This window comes from Triticum aestivum, chromosome 3B, assembly GCF_018294505.1.
Source record: "Triticum aestivum cultivar Chinese Spring chromosome 3B, IWGSC CS RefSeq v2.1, whole genome shotgun sequence".
Classification (NCBI taxonomy): domain Eukaryota; kingdom Viridiplantae; phylum Streptophyta; class Magnoliopsida; order Poales; family Poaceae; genus Triticum; species Triticum aestivum.
In genome coordinates, this window is record NC_057801.1 from 291,379,055 (window position 1) to 291,390,381 (window position 11,327).

At 41.1% G+C, this 11,327-nt stretch overlaps 1 long non-coding RNA gene across 50 annotated transcripts; it reads left to right on the forward strand.

Annotated features, from left to right (window-relative positions):
* The first annotated feature begins 1,000 nt into the window (after positions 1-1,000).
* Positions 1,001-9,375, forward strand: LOC123069758 (uncharacterized). Of its 50 annotated transcripts, none has more exons than XR_006432901.1 (12): positions 1,009-1,417; positions 1,571-1,660; positions 2,052-2,134; positions 2,212-3,131; positions 3,214-3,262; positions 4,639-5,523; positions 6,105-7,009; positions 7,151-7,218; positions 7,297-7,383; positions 7,790-7,864; positions 8,845-8,949; positions 9,100-9,375. It is a non-coding gene; the product is annotated as an uncharacterized lncRNA (long non-coding RNA). The 50 variants fall into 50 exon arrangements; XR_006432902.1 differs by having other exon boundaries at positions 2,061-2,134; XR_006432897.1 differs by having other exon boundaries at positions 1,011-1,417; positions 2,052-2,211; positions 3,076-3,131.
* Positions 9,376-11,327: the final 1,952 nt, after the last annotated feature.

An 11,327-nucleotide genomic window follows, 5' to 3' on the forward strand; every position in this document is an offset into this window, starting at 1 on the left:
ATCATGTTGCATCCTTGTTTTGAGGTGTTTGCTTGATGTTTGTATGCATTTTGCATTAATGCCATACTTGACTTGTTTTGCTCATATCTTTTAGGTCGTAGCTCCGAACTATATGATCTTTATATGTAACTTGACTAGAATTTCGTGTAGATCATCTTTGTGCATCTTAACTTGCTGTTTAACAACTTGAATATAAGGTTTATTCAGATCTGGACCAATTTCGAAATTTGCATATGAGGACTTACCGGAATTGTTAGATGTTGTTTCCGGCCTCATTTAAACTTGTTTTGATGTGTTGCTCTTGTATGCATCATCTCTTGTCATGAGTAGCTTCATGTAGCTTTGTCATGCATCATTTCTGGTTGTGCATCATGTCTTGTTTATGTGTGGTGTGTTTACCATGTTGTGCGCTTCTTCTCGATAGTTCCCGTTTCGTTGCGACCGTGAGGATTCGTTCATCTACACTTGGTTCGTCTTCGTGGCTTCATCTTCTTTATGGACTCGTTCTTCTTCCTAGCGGGATTTCAGACAAGAGGACCGCTACCCTGGATCTCACTACTATCATTGCTATGCTAGTTGCTTCGTCCTATCGCTTTGCTGCGCTACCTATCGTTTGCTCTTCAAGCCTCCTAATTGCCATGTCAGCCTCTAACCTTTTCACCCTTCCTAGCAAACCGTTGATTGGCTATGTTACAGCTTTTGCTCAGCCCCTCTTATAGCGTTGTTAGTTGCCGGTGAAGTTGAAGATTTCTCCATGGTGGACAGGGTTATGTTGGGATATCACAATATTTCTTATTTAAAACAAAAAAGAGGCTAGCCAACTCACCTTCAGGAGGCTTCCCCGATTGGTCCCTGTTCGATCTGCATTCTAACGCGCTTTAGCCGTTGGATCTTCACAACAGTCAAATTCGATTTTCACCTCACGGTCATTTCCTCTGGCCTATGACGGGTGGGCTCGTTTCCTGCGGGTTGGCTGCGTAAGCCACGCCCGCGTGCATGAGGATTTGGCCAATCCCCTCCACGCGCGCGCACCCAATCCCATCCTCGTCTCGCCTCAGCCGCCCCTGCACAAACCCTAGCCCCTTTTCTCCTCGACCCCCATAGCCGCCGCAACCCTCCCGCTCCGTCTCCCCTCCCTTCCCACCTCCCCTGTCAGCGGCCGCCGCCACTCCACCTCCTTCTCTGTCACCGGCGGCCAGCTCATCCCACTGCCTCGTGCTCGCCGCTGACCATGGATCCACCATGGACGGAGGGTGTCAAGAGGGGAAGGAAGTCTTCGGCTTCGCAGGCAGCGCTGGCGGACGAGCACACTCGCATGTCCTCTTCCTGGGCGAGCCAACTCAGATGTGGAAGGCACCTCGAGCATGGGAGGAGTGACCACGGCTAGGCATCACGGGTTGGCCGAGGTGAGGAACAGGTGCGCATCTTCCAATCCATCTTGCCCAGCCCCATGCCTACCATTGATTCCAGCACAGTTTGAAGCGGTCAAGGTAGGGAGGACCAAGGAAACATAGGTTCTCTTCTATCTCTTTGTGCGTCTTGTCTGATGCATGTTTGTGATTTTTACTAGGCATCCAGAATTCCAGATTGTTATATAGGGGTGGGTGTTCTCGGCCAGCGTTGGGCGTTCTCGCTGACTCTCTGTCTAACCTATCCATAGGTATACTAGCCCATTTTTGTTTATTTGATTTTCCTTTCCAAGTGCATGCTTTAGTTTATCCTGGTTTGCGAACCTTTTTTATGCTACCTTGGTGGTCGATGCAGAATCACAAATGCAAAACGAGAGGTGCGGATGTGAGGATAGACCTATGATATAGTTTTACAACTTTGTTCTTGTTAAAAGAACTACTCTATATATTTGCTGCAAGTTAATTGTGAGGATATGACACCTTATAGAAATGACACCTTAGTGTTTCTTGCTTCCATCTGCATTGTTGCATGCCGTGATTGTGTTCTGACAAGTTCTTTTCTGTATTTTACACGTTGTATGATCTCATCCGTTGCGGCATCTCCGTTCTGCTCGTTGCTTCATCGCTGTTGCTATTTTTGAGATATCTAAGCTGATGTCTCAAATAGTTCAGAACAACCAGTCGGAACTGCAGGAGCCATCTTCACCTTAATCTGAAAATAGAAGGTTTTCCTTTTGCTAGACCTCTGAAAAATCTGCAGTGGAGTAACCGCTCACATTACCTATTGCTCTGGTTTTTTAAGGTAATTGCAGCTGGCAAAGCTTGCACTAATGTTTTGAGTTCAATCGTTCGCTGTGTGGATGCTACATAATTCTAATAGTTCTGTGGAACACTTGTTCTGGTCTGGTCATCTGGTAATTTTCTTTTTTGCAGCTTAACTGTTGTAGGGTAGACAGACTATACATACTGAAGAAATGTCCCCGTCCGACAGTCCTTCATGCTCAGTTGTAGTGATAGCGTTGGGTACTATGTGCACCCTTTCATGTAATTGTGTTACCCTGACAAAATTTATAACTATGATCTCTCATATCTTATTCTGAGTTTAAGGAAATAACTGGAGTAATGTTAATGATCCAGTGTTGAGAATAAAAAAAGGTGGAAGCACATTGAGTGGCTTTAGTTTTGTTACCTGACGTATAATGTACCTTTAGTTTTTGAGTGAAGATCCTTATGTACACATAAGTTGTATCTAAAACTTTCAGCTATATAAGTAAAACAAAGAATTTCAAAACTTACACCTCTTTTTTTCCATGAGCTGTTGAAGCTTGATTGATAGTTTTCCAACTCTGATGAAGTGGTTAGGATGATCAGGTTTTGCACATTCTGGAGATTTTTATACCTTCTGTAAAATGCACAATTATGGATTCAGATAAACTGGGAGTGGTGCATGCCATTGTATTGTGTTCCTGAACCTTGCTTTCTCCATGTCAGGTCTTCTGTTCTAAGAAAAAACTCTTTTGTTGCATCCACATTAACCATATATATTTCTATTTCCATTTTCGAATTGTAATCTGTAGCTCAGTTTGGTGTGTCAATTTCAGCTAGACTAAATCAACCATTCGGTCCTTAGTAAGTCGACTTTTCGTGTGTGTGTGTGTGTGTGTAGGAGGTTTAGCAGGCCTGACTTAAGATCGAACCCTGATGGTGTTTAGGCATGCTCCGGTATGCACTTATTTACTTCTCTTGATTTATGTTTTTGTTTCAGTTCATATTAAATCAATAGTGTTTGCAACTTTGCATACAGGTTGGAGAGCTTATTTCCAGCGTTGGAGGTCTTTTCAGTTTTTCTAAAGGTACTATTTTTGTCCAATTCCCCAAGCACTTTCCTCATGTTTACTGAAGTGTTACCTAGCAAAATTGTATCATTGATCCAACACAATGATTAGAATCCCAGTCGTTGAATTACAGTAGACAAGACCATATTTCACATTTTGTATAGCCCAACCAATAATACATATGGAGCGTGGTGATGATTTTCAATATATTGTGTGCAATAGTTAAATAGATGTATTCGTGCCATTTATCTCATTGAACTGTAAGAGCTGGTCATGGTGGAAGAGTAATCAGTGTTGTGTAGACAACATCACTGTAATTTTCTCAGGCAAATAAAATATTAGCTTGCGGTCCATGGAAAAACCCCAACATTCAGTACAGTTGAGCTGTACATCTTTTGCCGCCCCTTCTATTGGTTCTGGTTGAGCTTTGTGTGTTAATATTTATTTGACTGCATTTTATCCTTTAGTCCTTCCTCTTAGTGTATAATGATCCTCATTGTGTGAGTTTCTTTCCTAGAAGGGTAGTTTTGATTCAGACCATTCCATAATAAAATGTGTATATAGCCTGAAGGTAGGATTTCAGCTTCAGACTGTCATTAAGTTTGCGTCAAATTTATTGTTTCATTTTGGAACAGTGTACTTTCACGGGTATTTTTCTAACGAGTACATATAATACTTGAACATCTTACAAAATGGAAGTACTGAGGAATTAATATATAGAAGTTACGACCGTTGTTTAGGGTGATCTCTGAAGATGGATTGCAGGTAAGCAAATTAATAATTTAGTACCGATCTTGTTTCTGTTGACACTTCATTTTACTCAATCTTTCGTATTAACCATAAGCTTACAGGATACCATGTTGGAATCATGTTCTCCTTTGATTTGTGTTCTCTTTGATTTATGTTGGTTGTTATGGAATCATGATTTTTTCTTTTTAATTTTTACACTTTTTAAAGCATAGTGAATTTTGTGATTGTAAGATTTTTGTGGTGTTGCCATGAAACTAGAATAATTTACTGAAATTGTTCGGTAATGCAGTTTTATGATATTCAGTAAACATAGAACTTTTGAATTTTTGGATAGGTGGAAAACTCTGTGCCCTACATCCCACACACAGGGTGCTAAAAATGTCCTCTCCCCGCTGCACCTCTCCTCTTCTTTGCTCACTCCTCTTGGTAACTCTAAGAAGATTTTAATCTGTTTTATTTATATGCACATACGGTCTTTGTGATTAGGGGTCAAATGTTTGGTTAACATATGGACTGATTGGAATGGTTAGAAAAATACGAATCACATCACAGGAAGCCGTAATATACAGTTTTACCTTCAGCTTGAATAAATACACATTGTTCAGTTCATATTTGACTCCAATAGTTGTACTTCCATATAACAGACTTGTCCAAGTTAAACCACGAGAATGTCATGGGCTTGCTTGGCTACCGCGGAGAAGGGCATTCTTTCAACGGCACTGTCGATTGCTAGCAAACTGTCTATTGTGTCGTTGATTGATATCCAGACTTACTGTTTTTCGTTCAGTTTAAGGGCTCTCTAGGCTTAAGATCTTTCTAGGATAATTGTGTCATTGAATCTAAAGGTACATGATCGTTTTCTCAGCTCATGCATCGATATGCATTTGTTTCTTGGCTGACTTGTCCTACATTTGTGAGGTTGTTGAGGAAGTTCATTTCTTGCAGGAGGCGCAAAACTTGAGTTGCCTACATATGAGTTTGCCAGTTCACCGAAACTTAGAATAAAGAGGGGAACTTTCTCCGTTTTGTTGTTTTTGCTCTTCTCAGATTTTAGGCTGGGTGTATTAACATATATGCCACACACTAAATTTAGATCTCAGTGCAAGTTTAAATAGGGATGAATCATTGTGCCATGTTGAAAAAATAGAACTACAGAGAAGAAAGGAAATTATTAAAGAAGGGATATAGTTGATTAGGTTGTTGTGGTGTTTCTTTGTAAATAACAACATTCTAACTTGCTGGTTTAATCTAGGTATGTGGGATATAGGAGATACAAGGAGATATATTTCAGTTGCAATCGAGCTTTATTTCAAAGTGAAACATGGTAGACATGCATAGCATGCTGGTGTTTTACTCTATGCTTCTGGGCCGCCATGGTGTCAATTTTGAACTTGCAAAACAAACTGTAAAATATTTTAATGCCTTGGGGCATGAAGTTCTCTTTACCTCCTCTGATTGCTTCATCTCTGTTTATGTAGCAGGTTCTACGTTCTCCTGTGTTGCTGCATCTTGGTCTTCTGTTGCTTGAGGTTTGCTTCCTTTTTTCTGGACAGATGCGTATTCTTTCTAGCTACATCCATGATTTCCTTTTGCTCACGGAATAATAGTTTAGTTATATTGATTAGTAGCATCTATTTTTTACTAGGTACATACTAGGAACATGCTTCTTTAGTGTGGACTTCTCTCTTTTTTGCGAGAAGTGTGCCTTGTCTGATCTGACATTATCTTATTTTCTGTTGCATTAAACTAAACTGTAAAATATTTTAATGCCTCTGATCATAGCCTAATTTATCCACAAAAGGAACTTCCGTGTTTGTTTCTGTGCATCAGCAGTCGAACTCATTCTTCCAGTAGGCTGGAACTGTCGCATTTGTTCTTGCTGCCGAGTTGTGCATGTTCTTGGAATTGCGCGTTTGTTTCTGCTGTCAATTTGTGCATCAGTAGTCGAGCTCATTTTGATATTGTACGCTCATATCAAAAGCAGAGCTACTTCAGAAGCTCTGCTTTTGAATTCATCCACAAATCCAAAACTTAAAATTGGCCACACATATTTGTTTTACCTGCATGCCAAGTTGCGTTTCATCACTGAGACTCATCTGAATCAATGCAGGCCGTGGCACCGATATTCTCTCTGATAGTACCCAAGTTCCAATTCAAGGGAGCCAACAAGCGCGGCATCCCTGTGTCCCGCGACCCCGCCGCGCTGCTAGCGAAGTACTCTGACCCGCTGGTCTACACGGTGCCGATCAGGGTCCGTACAGGCCATGAGATCCTGCGCATCTCCTCCTACCTGCTGCACAACCTGAAGAAGGTGACGGTCCCGTTCGTGGTCCTGCACGGCACCGCGGGCCGTGTGACGGACCCGCTGGCTTCACAGGAGCTCTACACGGAGGCCGCGTCGAGGCACAAGGACCTGCGTCTGTACGAGGGGTTCCTGCACGACCTGCTCTTCGAGCCCGAGCGCGACGAGATCGCGGCCGACATCATCGGGTGGATGGACCGGACGCTCGGCCTGCAAGCCGTATGAAGGGCAGCTGTTGTCTGAAGATGGGGGAGGAGCTCAACATAATGTGCGGATCGCTCCGGTCAGAGCCATGGGATTGCAGCCATGGGCTTCATGGCATGGCATGGCAAGACATGCATGATGGCTTTGGTCTGGTTCTGATTGTATTGTTTGCGGTGATCCTCGTCTTACGATGCTGCCGGTGCAGACCAGTGGACTGAAAAGCCAGTGGTTTGTGGTTTGTATTAATGCTACACTATCTATAATAACAAAAGGGGTGAAAAGAATGACGCGTACTGCTGGCCTGCAAAACCTTTCTCGATCCTGTAAAGGTTGGTTGCTCCAATTATTGGCACTAGGTATTCCAACCTGAAAAACCAAGCAGCTGCACGTATCCTGGCGGTTAGCTGTCTCGTGGCCAGCATGTGCCAACTGCCGAGTGGTTGGGAGGGACCGTTTTGTTGGCAGTTTTGAGAGTCAACAAATGCGAGCGTAGATTATTGATTGGACATGTTCGTCTGGTTCTCCTTCCATTATTTCTTCAGTATTATTCATTTATTCTCTTAGATTAAAGGTATTATTGTGATGATGTCCTGTTGTTCTGTAATGTATTTTTGATTTTTTTCTGTGATTGTACTCAATGGTGCTTGCAGGTCCATGGACATTGTCATAATGGTCACCTTATCGCAGTGTATTATTTTTGGATCTCATATTCCTCAAGGTAAGGGACAAGAAATTGTGTACTCGCTTGGCTAATGTTTTACTAGACCTAAAGATTTTCCCTGCTCTGCTCTGTTAGGTGCTCCATCTTCTGATTCGATGTCGGCCGATCTGAGAAATAAGAGGAGGAATAATCCAGCAGAAGAATTCGGTGAAGAAGAACAAGGTGATATTTCTCTCGTGTGAACACAATCATTGTTTTCTTGATGTTATCACCCATGTGTTAATGTTGTAGAAGATTTATCATTTGACTTCTTTTAGGTTTAATTTGTGTTTAGTTAATGCCCACAGATTGTGATGTTCATATATGGGGATTTTTTTTGTCAATTTTGTTGCTTCAATATGTAGGTGCTACTGTCCATGTGACATATCTAATAGGTCAGACTGGTTTGCTAGCTTAATTTTTTAGCTTGATGTTTTTATTTAGGGGAGTCCTCTTCAGCTGCATCTTTTGTGCAGCTCCAAATTCTATGTTTCAAAGCACTTATTTCCATGTTCTGTTTATTATTTTTAAGTCATGAAAACTCTTTTTGGTGTGCTTGATCACTCCACTTCCATGTTTATCCTTGCAGAAAAGAATACCTTTATCCTGATAGGCATGGAAACACTGGTTCGCATTGAGTGCATCATCGCTAATCAGCTACTATGTATGGTCAGCAGACATGCTTTCTTATTCGTGTAACATATCATTACTCTATCTGCTTAGCCTTTCTAACTTTTAAGATTTGATCAATTCTTTAGAAGTTCGTACAGATCTAGAAGTATTTGGTTTTGTTGGTCAAATCCATTACCTGTATGTCCTTATTTATTTTATTGTTCGAACAAGATATCAGCCACCTACATTCATTATTCTTGATTACAGTCTCATACTAAAGTAGTCTAAAATGGTCTGAATTGTTGTAGTAGTTCATAAATATTTTCAGTGTAGTTCTTATTTGGTTTCTAGGCATAGAATTTACTTCAAAGTTTTGATCTTTATTTGGTTAGTAAGGCTCTAGAATAAAACAGACCAATGATATATATACAAACAGACACAATAGGAGTTAACTGGTACCTAGCTTTTGAAACCTCTGATATATACAAAATATTATTTGAGTAGAACAGGAGAGATGCAATTTTATGGATATTTCCGCATTTGTAAGAAACTTTCCAGCTTGGCAAGAGGGCTTGACTAGCCATGTGTAGGACTCAGCCATGCTGCCTTCCAAATGATTAGTCATTGGTGTTTTCTTATGTTCGTGTTAGCCCAAGTGCATCAGATAAGTAGACTGTTATGTTGAAAAAAGGAAAGAGACTACTCTTTTGTTACTTACAGTACAGATATATGCTATAGCATATTACCTTTATGCTCTCGATTTCAGTATACGCCTGCGAACAAGTAAGTCGGTAATATCAATGCCTAAGAATTACTTTGTTTGCCATTCTAATCGTTCAATCAGAGAGCAATGGATATAGAAGAAATATATAAACAGTTGTCCCTAGAAGAAATATGCAACAACTTATTCAGGTTACTTAATTAATAACACATCTATTTCATTACATACACATATTGAATGTGCCTTTTGAGAGTGAGCTTCTGTCAGTACCTCACACTTATCTTATATGCCATTCCAACTATCTGTTGCAGTAGAGAGCAAGGGACATATAAGAAATCTCCAGGCAACTTCACTTAGATGCATCATCTTCTGCTAGGAGTCAGCTTGAAGAATGACCTTCTCAGATTAATTCTTGGGTCAGTGTTTCGGCTTTTCTCCATTGGTTCGTAAAAACCACATGGTAACTTGACTTTACATAGAACCTGCTACACTATAACTGCCCATGAGTATATTCTTAGTGTATGTTTGACCAGATTGTTTTAACTTGTGTTGTTCCTATGCTTCAGGAGACTGCAACTGACATGTTGGATGGGGAATAACCAAATTTGTGGACAAAGACAAAGAGTTCATCGCAAGGGGTGGTGTTTAGGATATATACACAAAACAGGAAACTTTTTTTGTACAGAACCAAATTATATGATGTAATTGACCACTATTTCTAAGAAATGTTCATCATGTATTAAGTACATTTTATTGTGTCACTTTTTTTTGAAGTGTAGCTTTATTCATCAAACATCACAAAGTGTGCGATAGAGTTCATCAAACCAGGTTTTATTGTGTCACCTATGTTTACCTTCTTTTTTATTGTGTCACCTATGTTTACCTTCTCAAGTATATATTTTAAAGGACAAGTCTATTCTTTTTTATAAAAATAGTTACAATTTGTGTCCTATGTGATTGCTCAAGCCTACAGTAACCTATTCATGTCACACAAATATTTTCCTTTTTCAAACCCATTGCCAAAAAAATACAACCATGCCAACTTTACTCTCTCATCATAGTGGGCATATTTTCAAACTGAACATATTCATATTACGCAATTTCCCCTTTTCCATGTTATTATTTCACAACGTAATAAACATGTTTAAAAAAAAGCATGATTTAGCAAAAGGTCCTTGCAGCATGAAACTATTTTCATCGATAGCATGTCTTCAGCGGGTCTCTGCGCCATTTGGCGCAACGGGTCAACTAGTATTATTAATGCATTTATATACTTGGTAAAGGGTGGAAGGCTCGGCCTTATGCCTGGTGTTTTGTTCCACTCTTGCTGCCTAGTTTTCGTCATATCGGTATTATGTTTCCGGATTTTGCGTTCCTTACGCGGTTGGTTGATTTATGGGACCCCTTTGACAGTTTGCTTTGAATAAAACTCCTCCAGCAAGGCCCAACATTGGTTTTACCATTTGCCTCACCACCACCTACATTTCCCTTGGGAGTAATTAACCCAAGGGTCATCTTTATTATAGCCCCCCCGGGCCAATGCTTGTCTAAGTGTTGGTCCGAACCAGAGCCACTTGCAGCGCCACCTCGGGGAAACTTGAGGTCTGGTTTTAGTTGTACGTAGTGTTCATCCGGTGTTGCCCTGAGAACGAGATATATGCAGCTCCTATCGGGATTGTCGGTGCATCGGGCGGTCTGGCTGGTCTTGTTTTACCATTGTCGAAATGTCTTGTAAATCGGGATTCCGAGTCTGATCGGGTCTTCCTGGGAGAAGGTATATCCTTCATTGATCGCGAGAGCTTATCATGGGCTAAGTTGGGACACCCCTGCAGGGTATAAACTTTCGAAAGCCGTGCCCACAGTTATGTGGCAAATGGGAATTTGTTAATGTCCGGTTGTAGATAACTTGACACCAGATCCGAATTAAAACGCATCAACCGTGTGTGTAGCCGTGATGGTCTCTTTTCTGCGGAGTCCGAGAAGTGAACACGGTTTGAGTTATGTTTGACGTAAGTAGGAGTTCAGGATCACTTCTTGATCATTGCTAGTTTCACCACCGTTCCGCTTGCTCTCTTCTCGCTCTTATTTGCGTATGTTAGCCACCATATTTGCTTAGCCGCTGCTGCAACCTCACCACTTTACCCCTTCCTTTCCCATTAAGCTTTGCTAGTGTTGATACCCATGGTAATGAGATTGCTGAGTCCTCATGGCTCACAGATTACTACAACAACAGTTTCAGGTACAGGTTATGCGATGATCATGACGCGAGAGCGATGTTTGCTTGTCTTGGAGTTCTTCTTCTGCTTCTTCTTCGATCAGGGGATAGGTTCCAGGTCGGCAGCCTGGGCTAGCAGGGTGGATGTTGTTTGAGCTTCTGTTTGTGTTTCATCTGTAGTCGGATGTTGATATTGTGTATGATATATTGTTGTATTCATGTTGCATTGTTTGCCTCTTGTATGTATCCCCGTCTATTATGTAATGTTGATGTAATGATATCCACCTTGCAAAAGCGTTTCAATATGCGGTTCTATCCTTAGTGGGACCTTCGAGTCTCTTTAGGATAGTGTCGCATATTGGGCGTGACAAGTTGGTATCAGAGCCTCGACCGACCTTAGGAGCCCCCTTGATTGATCTTGTAGTTTGGCCGTTGTTGGGTCTAGAAGAAAACTGTTTTCTGAGTCTAGTTATATCGGAGAGTAGGAATTATTTTTACTCCTCAGCCCCTTCGTCACTCTGGTGAGGAATCTTGACGTAGGTGTTTTGAATTACTCCTCTTCCCCTTCAAATTTTTCTT